Below are 18,239 nucleotides of genomic sequence, written 5' to 3' on the forward strand. Positions count from 1 at the left end.
CGTGATGTTAATTAGCCAGAGCTCCTCTAACGGTTTTCGAGTAGTTTGAATACGGTCCACTCCTATTAAGGAAGTGCATTCGAAACCCTACTTAGAACTGACTAAGAGCTCGATTAGTCGAGTTAATCACCTTAAAAGAATAAGAAATTTAAGTTTTTTTCACAGTAAATTTAAGCAATAGTTAAAAGATTTTTAAATATTTTTAAAATAACTTTTGTTGTTCGAAATAGCCTTATTTCTCTTTATAAGTAAATGCCAACACCCAGCCTCATTTAGCCCAACAAAAGCCAAACTTTCATTGCAAATTGACTAAATTTTCAAATATCCAGCGGATGTCATTTGGTTTTTGTGTGGGAAAACTATCGAAAAGTGGTTGGAAAGCAGGAAATTGTCAAGCGATGCGTCCTCTTGTCCCCGGGCAATCAGATCCAAGAAAAAGCCAAGCAATTCCAATTCCAACAGCAAGAGAAGCAAGTAAAACAACAACGCTGACATGAAAAGTCACTTCCTTATTGCAAAGCTCACGCATACATGCACATTTAAGCCGTCATCTAAATCAAGGCTTATGTAACTTCTGCTGAAGCGGAGGCTGCCTTTTTCATTTTGATTTTATGTGCCAACGGCTACATTGCCAAACTGCTGAAGAAAAAAGTGCAAAACAGATGCAAATGCATCTAACACCGGTTAGGCAGCTTTTTCCTCTTTTTCAGTCGCAGAAGTCGCAGCAGCAGTTGCATGCAACAAACACATCAGCAGCAGCAGCAACATCAGCAAATCTTGTTACTCAATTTCAATTGGTGCTCTGCCGGCGTCGCTGCAACTGCAATGCTTCATGCTGCACTCGCAAAAGCAAAAGCGCTCATCAAAAGCTCTCTCCGTGCTCTCTTAGTGCCGTCTCTTTCTGATTTGTTTAGCCCTTCTTTTCTGTTCGTTATATCCCTCTTTTTCTGATTTTTAAGCCGACTGCTCTCTTCGGTTCTTTGTTTTGCTTGGTGTATTCTTCAGCTGCTGATGTGTTGTTGCTGCTGGCGAACTGTAAAAGCTTAGCCCATGGCGTCGACGTCGACTGCGACAGCGACGCTAGCCGAGGCAGTGACTGCGACGTTGGCCACTTTTCGCCTTCGTTTCGCTGTCGTTTTCAGTTGTCTCTCGTTGCTCAAAGCGCGCGGCACGCGAACGCTCTGAAATCCCAAGTTACAACAGCAACATCAAGCAGCAGCAACAACAGTGATTCGCTGGCAAACAAACAAACAAACCAACATATTTTTGTGTATCAATTGTCGGCCTAAAACTTCACATAAAAGTGCGTTCAATACGAAACAAATATATTTGTATATATAGAGAGCGAAGCAATCGGTTGCATAAATTGAATTCGGGCCATTTTGTGATTTGAATTTCAAAACCCCAGAGCAGAAGAACTCCTCTTCCTTAGCCCAAAAATAAAATACAAAAAAAAAAATAAGTAAAATTTAACCAAAAAGCAGAGCAGTGAAATTAAAGCAAAAGAAAAGAAAACCAGCTTAAGTGAAGTTTTCGAAATCGAAAAGCAGAAGGAGAGCCTATTTTTGGATAACCTCCGCGACAGGAGCTGAATGGTAAATGCTTGTTGTTTTTTTTTTGCTTCATTTCCGGGAAGAAAATCCGGGGTTACAGATGCTGCGTGTGTACTTAGCATGCAGCATACACGGCGTATTCGCAATGTCGAATTATCACTCTACAATCGCTGACTAATCATCCGCATCGCGGGGTCAGCGCACTTCCTGTCTTTGTGGTGGGCCAATTTTACTTCCGATTTGCCTGCCAATTGGCAATTTCGTTCAGATTAAACATTACAACTGGGCACGATGAAAAAATAACAATCTAAACTGGTTTGCGATTGCGAAACTGGTTAGGCGTTTTAGCCGTGTGTGCCTCTCTGTTTTGATTTGACTCCTTTGGCCCGTGGGGCAATTGATTTGCATTCCTTGGACTCAAGATTTCCAACGCTGCTTCTAATCAGAACCGGAAACATAAAGAGCCAGACGAACGAACAGGTGCATAGAGCTGATTCCTATTAGGCTAATGGCAGCATCTGCTTCTGAGATTCAAGCTCGGGTTTCGCTGGTTCTCCTCGAATCTCGTTGATTCTCGGTCTGTGTGCAAAAATGTACATTTGTATTGCATCCATTATGTTTGTTAGTACGACCATCTATCTACATACATACATATGTACATATTTATGTATGTACTTACATATAGCCAGGGGCCTCGCATCAAATAGTTGACAAATTCGCAAACTATACAAACAATGCCCCGAGATACTGCTACATAGATAGGTGGATACACAGATACAGATAGAGATACACGAACTTATACTCATGCACTTGTTTGCCGAGTTCATTAACATTAAGTGTTGTCCTTGTGCGTTTTTAGCTTTTTTCTAAGCGAATCAAATGCGCAGGTCAGGTTAATTCGACTAGTGAATACCCTATAATAAGACAGCTTAATGTTTATACTACTACTAACATTTATAACAGAGCTTACAACATTTTTTGCTTCAAAGGTATTCCACATGCTTTAATAGGAATACGACCAGCAGTACTATTGACACTGCTGCCAGCTACGATGAGCATATTGAATAAGTCTAAGTAAAGGGTAACTAAAAGCATTTGTAAATAAATGGTATGCAACAACAACTGGGTTAAGTAGGCCCCAAACTTTTTGGCCAGGTTTCACCTTTATTAAATTCAGCAGCAGTAACAGGAGCAGAGTAGGACATAGATACATACTCGGGCCTGGGCAAATATATACCTACCCATCGAATAACCCACAGAACGGCGATGATGATCTTCATAATCAACGTTCGCCGGCGTCATCATCGGAAAGTCAGTCGAAGCCAAGCGAAGCGAATGAACGGTATTCGTAGTAAAAAAGCGGCCAATAAACTGAGCGTGTGCGGTTCAAGGTTTGGCCAAAGCCAAAAATGAAACTAAAACGTAAGGCAAAGAAACAAAAGCAAAAAAAAAAAAAAAATTACGACAGACGACAGACCGACCGACCGAATGAATAACAATTAAATCTGAAAAGCATGAAATCATCTGCCGAGCGGGGCTAAACTAGCACAGCCACTAAAATATGTATCCATGAGATACGCGCACTCATTCACTCAGATACTTACCATCTAAATCTGCTGAATCTCCATCCCAATCCCAAGCTCACTGACCAAAAAGTCGTTCTGTTACCGTTAAGCCAAAAACCAAGTCAAGCGCCCATTAACAGTTAAGCTGCGAGCGGCGCTGGGGCCAATTACCCAACTCAGGGTAATTGACTTGGCCAAAAGACAAAAACGGAAAAAAAAGAAAAGTTTTTTAAAAAGTGGGGTTCATAACTCTGGGTGCCGCCTGGAATCAGCTGAAATCATTTGCAGCTCTAATTCCTACGGATTCTGGCTGGGAATCTCTCGCAAAGTTCTGGCTTTTGCCGTCTAGTTTATTACAGAATTGACCTACATATTTCTTTTTTTTCGTTTGCCTGCTACATTTGTATCTCTCGGTATCTCTCTGTGTGCCTGTTATTTCTTGTTATTTATTCATTATAATTTTATTTCGTCTGCTTTTGTGTGTGTGTCATTAGCAAACGAAATGGGTGGGTTCGCATTGTCCGTTGACATTAATGAACTTATATGGATTGGTAACCAAATAACGAAATATCCCATTTTGCACAGGGGGAGAGCGAGAGCGCAGTGTTTCGATGGTTTCGCCACTCGAATGAAGAACTTTCAAAACCGTTTTGTGGACCAGTGGATTTTGTTTGGTTAGCCCTCGTCATAATTGACAGTTTTGTGCCAAGAATATACCGCAAACTGTTTTAGTTTTGATTTGGACTGGCAGCCGCCACAAAATGATTCGCTTGGCTGCATTGGCAGGTCGAGATACAGTAAAAAAGATACACTAACTGATACCCAGTCGAGTTGTAGTTGCTGGCTGAGCACAAAGAGTGACCTCTAAATTTTAAGAACGCTCTCAATCGTACCTCTCAAATCTCTGGTATACAGTTTACTCGGGTGTACCATTTTCGTATGCCCCAAGATCTCTAGATCCGACCACAAATGTGGCAAGGTGGCAGACATAACCATAGATGATAATGCTGATGGTGTTGATGAAGAAAAAGTAGCACGCTAGATATCCGTTTAACAAGTGCATTTAATGCATTAGCACTACAAGAAAATTTCTAGTAAATTTACAACAAAACATAAATGCAAGCTTCTAACGAAATGATTTAAATGTTGTCCGGTTTGAAATCCTTCAAAACCATTATCCGGAAATACAGGAAAAGCTTATAAATTTGAAAATTTGAGCTCGTATTTATAAAAGGTGACCATTAACCACTCTAAGATATAAACACAACTTAAAGTACGAATTTTTTTGCCTTTACCATTCTTTTGTTTGGCTTTAATAGTATAACTATTTTTTTTTTTTTTTTTTTTTTTGAGTGCATTAACAACATGTGATTGACAGACAGAGGCTATAGCCATGTAGCCACTCATATGTGGGGCCTGCCACAAATGGAGACGGGTCGGCTGCTCCATTCAGAGCGTTAAACAGAACAGAACTGTAGTATGTGCCTATGCAATATTAAGAACAATTAAATAAAATAGCATATTAACTTATGGCAGCACTTTGTTGCTATGTTTATGTTTATGTTTATGCACGCAGTTAGGCCAGGGCAGATGTAACATGATCACCCACTCGAAGGCAAAAAGTATAAGTGCATGGTCAGCATTCACACGCCGACCAAATACATATTACATACGTACATACATATCTCGCTCTCCCGATAAGCCTAGATATATAAGATATACATAAGAACGCCGCTCCGCTGCTGGCGTACCCGGCAGCGCAGCTACGCGGATTAGCCTAAGTCCAAATATATAAAAAACTGTAAAATCAGAGAGACTCTGTAGACGTTGAGCTGACAGAACCATTTTCTGCCTACTCTAAAATCAAAAGAGGAAATTGAATAAATATATGTCAGCCCGACGGCTGCCTTCAACTTAAAACGGACTTGTGTTCTTAATTGGAGTTCATCATTACATGGCGACCGTGACAGTCGTCCAACGCTGGACGAATTGACCAAAGCTGGTGAAAACAAAGGAACAAAGGAACACTGGACTGGAAGAAGACTGGACTAATTAAATGGAACTGCAAAAACCAAGGAAAAATCTGAGTGAGTAGAGTTCTATTGAGTATGGGCAAACACCGTGGCGGTTTGAAAACTAAGCTGAATAAACGTATAGCCCACGTAAGGTGGCTAATATACGGTCAGCAAACGCCACCGGTTTGGTCGAAAGCTCTAAAGCTACATGCAGAGCTAGACCACTTGTTGCAATATCAGCAAGAATTAAAGACCCATAAGCTCGAGAAAACTCACTCAGATAATATTAAAAATATACCCACAATTAATGAAGTTCCAAAATACCAGGCATGTCCAGCACCAGCACCAGCATTAACAAAACCAAAGAAGTCCTGCCCCCCTGGCTGCGAAGGAATCTGGAGTCCCCACTGCCTGGGGACTTGTGAGCGACCATCGACGTCTTCAGCGGCGAAGAAATAGACAGCAGCGAGGGAGTGTCAGCGTGCCACCCCCGGCGACGCCCAGCTGACACCCAACAAATAGACAGCAGCGAGGGAGTGTCAGCGTGCCACCCCCGGCGACGCCCAGCTGACACCTGATGAGCATCATCAACAGCAGAATATAATAATAAATATATATAAATATAAAGTAAATATAAAATATATATAGATAAGAAAAATTGTAAGAAATATTGTAAAACGGAGCATATACTATTATGCCCTGTTAACCCAATATGGCCCGTGAAGCCATAGCTAGAATCAGGCAGGCAACAATGTAAAATACAATTTTTTTTTACTCTTGCGAACATTGAAAGATTTTATAAATAGATAATTCCAAACATAAATGTCTATAGAGACAAATGAAATAAGTAAAACTGAAAATAAAAGTATATACAAAGGAAATTTTCTATTCTATTCTCCAAAATATAAAATTAGTATACCCAAAATGGGTCTAATAGACACTAAAACTGTGGACTCTACAGCCAATGTAATAAATAAAGTAGAAGTCCAAAATGCAGACTTGTTCTGGATAACCATAATACTAATTGTAATTGCATTAATTATGGTATCCAATGCATTAATAAAAATATACAAACTGCATAACAAGTGTCTTAAGAAACGATACCGTAGCACTGCTAACGGTATAGATAATATTTAAGGAAGATCTTTAATAAAATCAATTATGAATGAAAATATGAGAAAAATTATATGAAAAAAAAAAAATAATAAATAAAAAAAAATATAAAACGTAATATTGAATTTATCTACATTAAAAAAAAAAAATATATACAAATGAATAAATTTGAAGTTATGAGTATACCACAGCATGGACTGGGAAAAGCTTGTTGATCAGATAAAAGATCAAAATGAAAATTTCAGAAAATCCTATAAGTGCTTAACGCAAAACAGATCAACACAAGCTGTAACAATCAATAGGAATGCCCAAGTCTTGGTAAATAGTTATAATGAAATCAGAGAGTTGATCCAACAAAATAGAAAGAATTTGGAACGCAAACAGTGTGCTAAGGCTTTGAACCTACTGGTGACATTAAGAGAAAAATTAATATTTATAAAAAATAAATTCAGTCTCCAGATAGAAATTCCAACCATAGTAAACACCCCACTAAGAATAAATTTGAATGAAGACAGCACTAACTCTGACGAGGAAGATAGGACTATAGTCAAGGAAGACATTAAAGAGGAAGATCTTCACGATCTAACTATACCAGCAAAATTAATGCTGAAGAACGACGATAAAACAAATAACGCAGCCGACTCCGAAAATAACTTAACCATGGCAGAAGAAGCAGCTGCCATTAGGTCTTACATTAGGGAAGTCGCCTGCACAGTGCCAGAATTTGATGGGCAAAAGATCCATTTACAAAGATTCATTAAGGCAATCAAATTGGTAGACCTAGCTAAGGGACCATTTGAAGACATTGCAGTTGAGGTCATTAAGTCAAAAATAGTTGGCACAATTTTGAACTCAGTTGACAATGAAACGACAATTCCAGCAATTATAAACAAATTGCAGAAAGTAGTTGTCGGTGAGACATCCAGTAATGTCAAAGCAAAGCTAGCAACAGTTCAGCAGAGAGGTAAAACTGCAACGCAATTTACCGCTGAAGTTGATAGCCTGAGAAAACTTTTAGAAGCTTCCTATATCGATGAGGGTATACCTCTAGAACATGCCACTGGTCTAAGCACCAAAGAGGCAATTGAAACCATGATACATCGTGCTGAGCACGAAAGTATCAAAACAGTACTGGAAGCAGGGACTTGCACCACTATGGATGCAGCGATAAGCGCATACATAAGAACGAGTACAAGAGTTACCGGTGACATCAATAAAGTGATGTACTTTAGAGGTAACAGACCCAATAGAGGATACGGAAATGCCAATAGAGGTAGTAACCGCGGTAGAGGCTTTAATAACAATAGTATTAGAGGCAACTACCATAACGGTTACCAAAATAACGGTTACCAAAATAACGGTTACCAGAATAACGGTTATCAAAACCGCTATAATGGAAATAATAACCGTTATAATGGCTATAACAGAGGCCGTTATAATGGAAACAGAGGCCGTAACAACAGTCAGAACAACTACAACAGAAACAATGCCAATGTACGAGTAATCCAAGAACAGGGAAACTCGCAACAGCCTTTAGGTACTCAGTAGAAGAAGATCGTAGAGTATACACCATCAATTATAATCTCAACATATTTTCTACATTCATTCATGCCAAAACAGGCGTAAAACTAGTTTTTCTACTTGATACAGGTGCAGATATCTCTATTCTCAAAGAGAACTCTGACAAATTTTCTAATATTCAAATAACCAATAAAATAAACATTCAAGGCATAGGCCAACAGAAAATTCAGTCTCGAGGACAGACTTTTATTGAGATACAGACAGGTAAATACGTTATCCCACACGATTTTCATTTAGTAGATAAAAACTTTCCAATACCGTGTGATGGAATAATCGGAATAGATTTCATAAAAAAATATAATTGCCAAATCGATTTAAACCAAGAAGAAGATTGGTTTATAATTAGACCAAACAATTTGAAATTTCCAATATATATTCCCATAGCATACAGCTCTGGTATTAACACAACGTTATTACCAGCAAGATCCCAAGTTGTCCGAAGATTAATAGTATCATCAAAAGATGATAACATTTTAATTCCAAACCAGGAAATTCAAACTGGTATTTATGTTGCAAATACAATCGCAACATCAAGTAATACATTTGTCCGAATTTTAAATACAACCGATTCCGACCAATTAGTCAATATGGACACTCTAAAATATGAGCCACTTTCGAACTACAATGTAGTTCAGGCAAATAGTGAACACAGAAATAAAACTGTCTTATCTCAATTAAAGAAAAATTTCCCCGAATTGTTTAAATCACAATTAGAAAATATATGCAGCGAATATATAGATATATTTGCATTAGAATCAGAACCTATAACAGTTAATAATTTGTATAAACAACAGTTGAGATTAAAAGATGATGAGCCAGTATACACGAAAAATTATAGAAGTCCTCATAGTCAAGTGGAAGAAATACAAGCCCAAGTTCAGAAATTAATAAAAGATAAAATAGTTGAACCATCAGTTTCACAGTACAATAGCCCTTTGCTATTAGTACCCAAAAAGTCAAGCCCGAATTCTGATAAAAAGAAATGGAGATTAGTAATAGACTATCGCCAAATTAATAAGAAACTTTTAGCTGACAAATTTCCACTACCGAGAATAGATGATATTTTGGACCAACTTGGTCGAGCAAAATATTTCTCCTGCCTTGATTTAATGTCAGGTTTTCATCAAATCGAACTGGATGAAGGCTCGAGAGATATAACATCTTTCTCAACCAGCAATGGCTCATATCGTTTCACGCGATTGCCATTTGGCTTAAAAATAGCGCCTAATTCATTCCAAAGAATGATGACTATAGCATTCTCCGGAATAGAACCGTCTCAAGCATTCCTTTATATGGATGACTTAATAGTCATAGGTTGTTCCGAAAAACATATGCTTAAAAACCTCACTGAAGTTTTTGGTAAATGCAGGGAATACAACCTAAAGTTACATCCTGAAAAATGTTCATTTTTCATGCATGAAGTCACATTTTTGGGACACAAATGCACAGACAAAGGAATTTTGCCGGATGACAAAAAATATGATGTCATTCAGAACTACCCAGTTCCACATGATGCGGACAGCGCTAGACGTTTTGTAGCATTTTGCAATTACTACAGACGTTTTATCAAAAATTTCGCCGACTATTCGCGGCACATAACAAGATTATGTAAAAAGAATGTTCCATTCGAGTGGACAGATGAATGTCAAAAAGCATTCATACATTTAAAATCTCAGCTAATTAACCCAACACTCTTGCAGTACCCAGACTTCAGCAAAGAATTTTGCATAACAACAGATGCAAGCAAGCAAGCGTGTGGCGCAGTTTTAACTCAAAACCATAATGGCCACCAACTCCCAGTTGCTTATGCATCCAGAGCTTTTACGAAAGGTGAAAGCAATAAGAGTACAACAGAACAAGAGTTAGCAGCAATTCATTGGGCAATAATACATTTCAGACCATACATTTACGGAAAACATTTCACTGTGAAAACAGACCATAGACCATTGACATATTTATTCTCGATGGTGAACCCCAGCTCTAAATTAACTAGAATAAGGCTTGAACTAGAGGAATATAATTTTACAGTAGAGTATCTAAAGGGCAAGGACAATCATGTAGCAGATGCGTTATCAAGAATAACCATCAAAGAGCTAAAAGATATAACTGGAAATATATTAAAAGTCACTACAAGATTTCAAAGTAGACAAAAATCCTGCGCAGGAAAAGAACAATTGGATTTGCAAAAGCAAACCAAAGAAATAGCTTCAGAGCCCAACGTATACGAAGTCATAACAAATGACGAGGTACGAAAAGTAGTGACATTGCAATTGAATGACTCGATATGTTTATTTAAACATGGAAAGAAAATTATTGCAAGATATGATGTTGGTGATCTTTATACTAATGGAATTCTTGATTTAGATCAATTTCTCCAAAGGCTTGAATTGCAGGCCGGTATATATGATATCAGCCAAATCAAAATGGCACCGTGGAAAAAAATCTTTGAACACGTTTCAATAGATAAATTTAAAAATATGGGCAATAAAATATTAAAGAATTTAAAAGTAGCGCTACTTAACCCGGTGACCCAAATAAATAATGAAAAAGAAAAAGAAGCTATATTGTCTACATTACATGATGATCCAATACAAGGAGGGCATACAGGCATTACAAAAACCTTGGCCAAGGTCAAAAGACATTATTACTGGAAAAATATGAGTAAATACATAAAAGAGTACGTAAGAAAATGTCAAAAATGCCAAAAAGCAAAAACAACAAAGCACACAAAGACTCCAATGACGATAACTGAAACACCAGAACATGCTTTCGATAGAGTTGTTGTGGACACAATTGGTCCACTACCCAAGTCAGAAAATGGTAACGAGTACGCAGTCACTCTCATATGTGATTTAACCAAGTACTTAGTTGCCATACCAATAGCAAATAAAAGCGCAAAAACAGTCGCAAAAGCTATATTTGAATCTTTTATTCTAAAGTACGGTCCAATGAAGACGTTCATAACGGACATGGGAACAGAGTATAAGAATTCAATAATTACTGACCTGTGTAAATATTTGAAAATAAAAAATATAACATCAACAGCTCATCACCACCAGACAGTTGGAGTAGTAGAAAGAAGTCATAGAACTTTAAACGAGTATATACGATCCTACATATCGACGGACAAAACCGATTGGGACGTATGGCTTCAATATTTCGTATACTGCTTCAACACGACCCAATCTATGGTACATAATTATTGTCCATATGAATTAGTTTTCGGTAGAACAAGTAATTTACCAAAACATTTTAATAAACTACATAGCATAGAACCAATATATAACATAGATGATTACGCTAAGGAGAGTAAATATAGGTTAGAGGTAGCATATGCTCGAGCAAGAAAACTTCTTGAAGCACACAAAGAAAAAAATAAAGAAAATTATGACTTAAAAATAAAAGACATAGAATTAGAAGTAGGAGATAAAGTTTTACTAAGAAATGAGGTAGGTCATAAATTAGACTTTAAATATACGGGGCCCTATAAGATAGAAAGCATAGGAGATAATAACAATATTACGCTACTTACTAATAAAAACAAAAAACAAATAGTTCATAAAGATAGATTAAAGAAATTTCATTCATGATTGAATTTAAACTTATATTTTCCTTAATCATTTATACAAATTTTCCATACACTACGTATATTTTTATCTTTGCATTATAAAATCAACTATTGTTGTTCAAACAAAAACACAAACAAAATAAAAATAAAAATAAAATAATTTGCATTTAATAATCAAAATAACTTCACTAGGTTACGTTATTTTTCAAAAGGAGGGAGATGTAGTATGTGCCTATGCAATATTAAGAACAATTAAATAAAATAGCATATTAACTTATGGCAGCACTTTGTTGCTATGTTTATGTTTATGTTTATGCACGCAGTTAGGCCAGGGCAGATGTAACATGATCACCCACTCGAAGGCAAAAAGTATAAGTGCATGGTCAGCATTCACACGCCGACCAAATACATATTACATACGTACATACATATCTCGCTCTCCCGATAAGCCTAGATATATAAGATATACATAAGAACGCCGCTCCGCTGCTGGCGTACCCGGCAGCGCAGCTACGCGGATTAGCCTAAGTCCAAATATATAAAAAACTGTAAAATCAGAGAGACTCTGTAGACGTTGAGCTGACAGAACCATTTTCTGCCTACTCTAAAATCAAAAGAGGAAATTGAATAAATATATGTCAGCCCGACGGCTGCCTTCAACTTAAAACGGACTTGTGTTCTTAATTGGAGTTCATCATTACAGAACCAAGAATTCCGAGTCGAGAACCGGAGTAAATTCAAGCCCCAGAGAACTAAACCAGACCGTAGTGAACTCAACTGAACTGAGTGGAATGGAATGGACAGGGGCGTTGGCAGTAACTGTTTCGAGGGGCCGGAGTGTGTGCGGCACACTCGCGGTGAAGTTGGGAGGTGCTGGGCTGGAGTCGCAGAAGCGTATCTCGCCAGTTACTTGCGAGTCCCCATTTAATGACGTCTGTTTTTATTACAAAATGTATTAAAATGTTGTACAGGTGGTTTTTGTCGGCTGTCTAGGTGATGGAAAAGGGGTTTTTCGAGTGCGGGTGAAGGGGGTTTTGCTTGGGTGGTGCTGCAGCAACGACTCCGTGTGTTGATGAGCCTATTAAATGCTGTTGATGGCTCTCAGCGGAGACCGGAGCAAAAAACAAGCACAAAAACAGAGGCTGTTTCCGAGACTCCGTCTCACCAGCCGATGAGACATGCGATGGATCTGCAGATAAAGATGGAGTTTTTGTCGGCTGGCTAATGACTGTGACTGTGTGCCCCGAAAACAGACAAGTTTAAAGTGGGTTAAACGCGTGGATCGGGGTCGCTGGTAAATGTCTAACACGCCTAACATGATTTCAGCGGGGTATTTTGGTCAAAGAGGCAAATTGCCTCAATTAAACTCTATTGAAATGAGGCTGTTTTTCTGTGTATTTGTACTACTAAAGTGTACATAAACAAAATCAAATATTTTTTATATTCCATACGATTCCATATCAGATACCTTTCAAGGTATATCCATAACATATGCATGTAAACTCTCTGCTCAAAACCATTTGAGGCACTTACTTGTAAGGTCTGCAATCCACTGCACTTTAAAATCCCTTTTAGAGTTCCTCACCCACCAACTTGCCCCCATCGGAAACTCGTAACCCTTGAGCTAATGTGTGCCCATTTCATATTTATGCGTAGCCAGCTCAGCTCATTAGCAAACGCCAGAGCCAGACATTGGATGGGTTATGTTATGGGCGATAGGGATGGGGCTTCTCCTCCATGGCAATCAGCGAGGAGAAGAAACCAGACACACACAGTCCTAGGAAGAGAGGGAGAGCTGTGGTACTTGGCAACTCCATCTTCAGCAATTTTCACTTGCACTTCCATGCTCCGGCAATCGCTGGAGTTAATTTTATTTGCAAAATAAAGCGAAACAAACTTTAAATGGAGTCAAATGCCAACGCGCACACACACACACACACACACACACACAATGCTTGCACACACGCGCACGCACTCACACAGATACTCACCACTACTAATGAAAGCCAGACGTCTGCCGAACAAAGATTGCACGCCAAACAGCACAGCACAAAAAGTTCAAACGCCAGACAAGGATGCACCAAAGTGCAAAGGCAGCCAGCCAGCCAGCGAACAAACGACCGAACTGCAGGGGCGGATCAGGGCATTCACGGGGTGCAGCAGCGCCGAAGCCAGGAAGCAGGGGCGGAGCAGGGTCGGATCATGGCCCATGAAAGGAAGGAAGGGGGCTGCCTGGCTGGCCAGGCACTCGAGGCAGACGACGAACAGGCGACGTTGCAAGGAAAGGGATAGAGCACCCCATCAGAAATTTTCTGGATTTTTTAGCTCTTTTTGGAAACAGTTTAGATGGTGTATCTTAAGAACTATTGAGATGACATATTTAATCAGCATAATGTAGATTTATATTAAATACTACAAAAAAATTTTATACGCATACCAATAAATTGTAAATATGTTAGGATTTCTCAGATGAAGGTTATACCAAAGACACTACAATATTATTATTATTATTCTAGTGTCTTAGTGTACTAATGGAATATAACTTGGTGTATTTAACCTCACGTTCTTCTTAATAGTACAACTTTGCCTAAATATCAGAAATCTTCTATAGACATTTTAAAAATTCGTCAGAATTAGCGTCCCAACTTCTCTAAGTGCACCGTTTGCTGGAGAAACAGCAGTGCTTGAAAAACGGAAAGCAAAAAGGATTGAGCAACCTAGGTGCCCCAAGGCAAAGGGAAGGTGGTTTGGGAAATATGGCCCGCCAGCTTGTGCCATGAAGAGGGGCAAGTGGGGCCAGGCCAAACAGCAGGAGGCGAAGACGACGCAGTGAAGCACACACGCACTACGCCGGCAAACACAATCATATAATCTTGCAGTCGCACAAACAGAGAAACACAAAGGCATACATACACACGCGCTGCACGGTTGAAACAAGAACAAGTGCCTTGACACTTTACGGACGAACGGACGGACGGACGGTCGGAGGAACTGGGTAGCGCGGGAGGGAGGAGAGCAAGAGCGAGAAGGGCCGAGGGGGGCGGGGTGAGCGGACAGACGGCGGCAAGGCGACTGCAAAGGGTGAAGCACCGACAGCTCTGCATTTTGATAGCAATCCGCAAGCGGAGCAAAGCCCACAAAGGGATCGACCTCAAGGCGGCAGCAGCGAAACAGCAACATCAAGCCAACACAGCTGATCGATCGACACGTAGAGAAAAACTTGGAGCTTGGTGAACGATTTCAAATCTTTAATGATATTAATCACTTAATTTCTTGAAAATATGCGATGGAAATCGAAAGTAGAGTTTAAACAACACTAACTATCTAATTAGAATGTTTAAAGGGAAATATTAAACATTTGCTACAAGGAAAACATAACAAATTGTTCGCAGTGCAAACGAGAGTAACTCGAATAAAAGATCCAGATAGGAAGGGAGTCACAACAACTCACCGAAATAAACCACAAAAAAGCAAAAAAAATCGAGATTCGCGTTCGTTGCACCGAATCCGAATTGCTAAATGAGCACAGATAGTATGGAGAAACGGGAATTGGAGGGGCTTCTGATTATGATATTGCAAAACAAGCTGGCCGGGCAAACTCCAGGCCAGACTCTCAAAATGATGACGATCGTAATCGCCTGCTGATGACGATGACGTTGCCAAACAGCACACGGCAAAAAGTCAAAAATGAAATGCCCCAACAGCAGCAGTAACAACAACAAGAAGAGCCACAACAACGCCAAAGAACGACGTTTATAGTTCAACGCACTGGGGCCCATTCCCGATTCCCGATTTCCCCATAGCCAGTGGCCAGTGCCCCGAAAGGATCGGGGCGACATGAGCGGCTTGGATCGGGCATCGGGATCTGGGAATGGCGGGGATCAGGAATCGGGGAATCGGGGGTTTAGGGGATCAGGGGATCAGGGGAACCAATTCTACGTCGCGGTCATTGATCGTCTGTCTTCAGATGAGTGTGTATATATATGCACGTATACGGAGTATCTGTGCGAGAGTGCTCCTCATAATGAAGACAACGACTCTTGTTGACTTTCATTGACAATATGGTGACGGATCCGATGTTGATCTTATTATGCTAAGACAGAAGTAGGGGCCGTCAAGTCGGACAGGAAGCTGATGATATCAGTGACGCTCGGCGGGATCTGATTATGGCGAGATTCGAAGGAAATGCGACGGGTCTTACACGGCATCAGCAAATCGAAGGGGAATCTTAGGACACTAATCGATAATGGGATTATACATTCAAGCAAAACAAACATATCTTTGACAGTACGTCTCAGTCAAGCTGAGATTAGTAAGCAAATTCAAATTGGACTCATCAATAGAATAAAATGATGTTACTGGCCAAATAAATTGATTTATTTAAAAAAGACGTACAAATTGTACCTACAATTTTACAAGATATGTTCAATAAATTGCTGAGCTTTTTAGCCCAATTATCAGTTCAGATATGTGATGATCAATTCACAAAGCGGATAGTTATTATCCACAATTGTGATCCATATCGTAGCGTTGTTTTGATAGCTCCAGACACTTTGGCAGCTTTTGCAGATAGAAAGAAGCGCCTCCGAAACGCCCTCAGTTCCATTTGGCCCGCGATCATTGATCTTACCTACTTGGCGCTGTTAATTCGTATTATTAATTCAATCAATCACGGGTTGGATTGGATTGGATTGGACTGCCTGGCTGGCTGGCTGGCTGGCAGCAGCTGCCCTAACGATCGATCACCCGGCAATCGGCGATCGACGGATCTGTTGGGATCGTTGATCTCGTGTGTTGAATGTATCTGTATCTGTATCTCCACCGTATTAAAGTATTTGTAAAGATGCGTGTGTTTTTGGCATTTCACAAATGTGGCGGCGTTCTAGTTTTGCCCTGTCGAATAGCATTTTTGTCTTCGGCCTGACGTTTTGCCTCTTGGCTAATTTAATTGTTTGTGCTTTTCATTAAGGTTCCCTCGACCAGATAGATAGATGGATAGATAGATCGCAAGGCTTTTTTAGTTCATTGAAACATTTATAGCACAAACGCGCGTTCGCTGGGCTGGCATTTAATTCGCTAATTGCTAATGCGCTCGCAGCTTATCAAAGTGGAGCATCAGAACCTATTTTTCCTCTTCTATTTTATTTGATTTTTGTCCTCTTGCTACTTTTTTTGACCGTCTGCCTTGTTTTGTTCGTTGTTTGGCTTTTTGTTTTAATTTAGCCGCATATTTCAGTACAAATATTTGATAAGACCTCTCGAATTCGCACGTCTCGCGGCGATAATTCGGTGGCATTACTCATTCGCCGCGTTGCCAGTGACTTGTTTGCCAGCTTGCGGTTTACAGTTAGACCTGCTTCCGGCAGTTAAACTTTTAATTTCGAGCGCTTTAATTTTTAATTTTGCATGTCTAATGCGAGACTGAAATTCATTTTCGATTCTGACGCAGCATCCCATAAATGCGGTTTACGAAAATACTTATTCGAGCAGGTTCAAAATACTCTTAATGATGTGGTAATTCCGCTGAGACCACACCGCAAAAAAACACAATGTTTACAATGTCTTCGAAGTTTTGAGCTTTTTGGTTCTTTTCCCTTTCATTGTTAATATTTGATTTTTACAACACTTTTAATAATGCGGTTTCAAAACTAACACTGCCATATTGGAATTATTTCTGATGCTATGCGACACTACATTTTAGCTCTTAAAAATCCGGATAATTAATTTATGAAATGAAAATTATATTGATGATATAATGAACAGAATTCTTTCGGTGTTCGTATATTTTTGGAAGTCGCCACTCTGCTGGCGATAATCTACGCTAAGCTGCTGGCTAATTGAAATGTTTATGGCCGGACGTGAAGCGCGCCAGTTATTACAGATTTCTGATGAAGCCTTGTCGCTGGCAATTTATCTAAACCTCTGCCCATTAGCGGTTTATCACTTCGATCTAGCCACTCTATCTATGGAGAGAGTCCAACCACCCAAGACTCTCCGTTTTTATCTAATTAGGTAGTCAAAACAAAAAATAGAGAAAAGAGAACGCCGTATAAACTGTGTCACTAAACAAAAATCCGAGCAGCAAGGGAGGGGGCCGAGGTGGAGCTCAACTTTGCCCAGAGAATTGTGTCAAATAGATAAAAAGAAAAACGATGCCAGCGGCAACGACTGCGACAACGACGATGGTGGCAATGACGATGATGATGATGATGGTCGTGGAGATGGTGAATGGTCATATCGTTATAACCATGGATGAGGAAGGCGTCGGGGCAGCCACTCCTTTCAGCACAATAATTATAACCTCAATTCCCCCGCTTTATGGTAGAGAACTGGCCCCGAAAATTGTGGAGCATTTGAATAATTTTACAAGAATGCAATCAACGTGAAAACAGAACGTAAAAGAAGAGATTGTCAAATGAAAAAAAAAAGGCAGAAAAAGTAGGCGGTGGCTTTTGTTGATTTAAATGGCACCCGAAATTCCGAGAGGGAACTTTGGCTATATGGACAACTATTCAAATTGAGGTCATTCATCTCGCTTCGTTGAGCGCGCTTAAGTGAATTATGTATACGTACGTAGTATGTATATGTATGTATACGTAGATATGTGTGTAAGTGGTCCGTGTGGATAGGGAATCAAAAACGGAATCGGAGGTCTGTAGTCTTTGAAGGCGGGTCAGCAGCTGGGATGAGCATGTGAATGTGAAAAAGAAAAAGAAGAAATAATTCCCCCGAAGGTGGTTCCATTTACACATTGTGGAAAGCCTTTCTTCAAATCCCCGCTAATTGCCCGCAATTTGCCATTGGAATCTGACAACCGCCCGCTGTTCGAAAAATCCACACAATC

At 39.6% G+C, this 18,239-nt stretch overlaps 1 protein-coding gene across 4 annotated transcripts in view, besides 2 other annotated features; it reads left to right on the plus strand.

Moving 5' to 3' along the window:
• Eip78C (Ecdysone-induced protein 78C) overlaps positions 1–18,239 on the plus strand; it is a 39,895-nt gene that overhangs the window by 12,600 nt on the left and 9,056 nt on the right. The window contains exon 1 of one of the 4 annotated variants that reach the window (NM_168892.3): positions 1,139–1,595. The exons of the other annotated variants lie outside the window; for them this stretch is intronic. The gene's annotated coding sequence lies outside the window, so the exon portion shown is untranslated. Of the gene's footprint in view, positions 1–1,138; positions 1,596–18,239 lie in introns of those variants that run through there. 4 annotated transcript variants of the gene reach the window in all.
• Positions 4,592–12,097: a mobile genetic element.
• Positions 4,657–12,096: a mobile genetic element.

Source organism: Drosophila melanogaster, chromosome 3L (genome assembly GCF_000001215.4).
Source record: "Drosophila melanogaster chromosome 3L".
NCBI lineage: Eukaryota > Metazoa > Arthropoda > Insecta > Diptera > Drosophilidae > Drosophila > Drosophila melanogaster.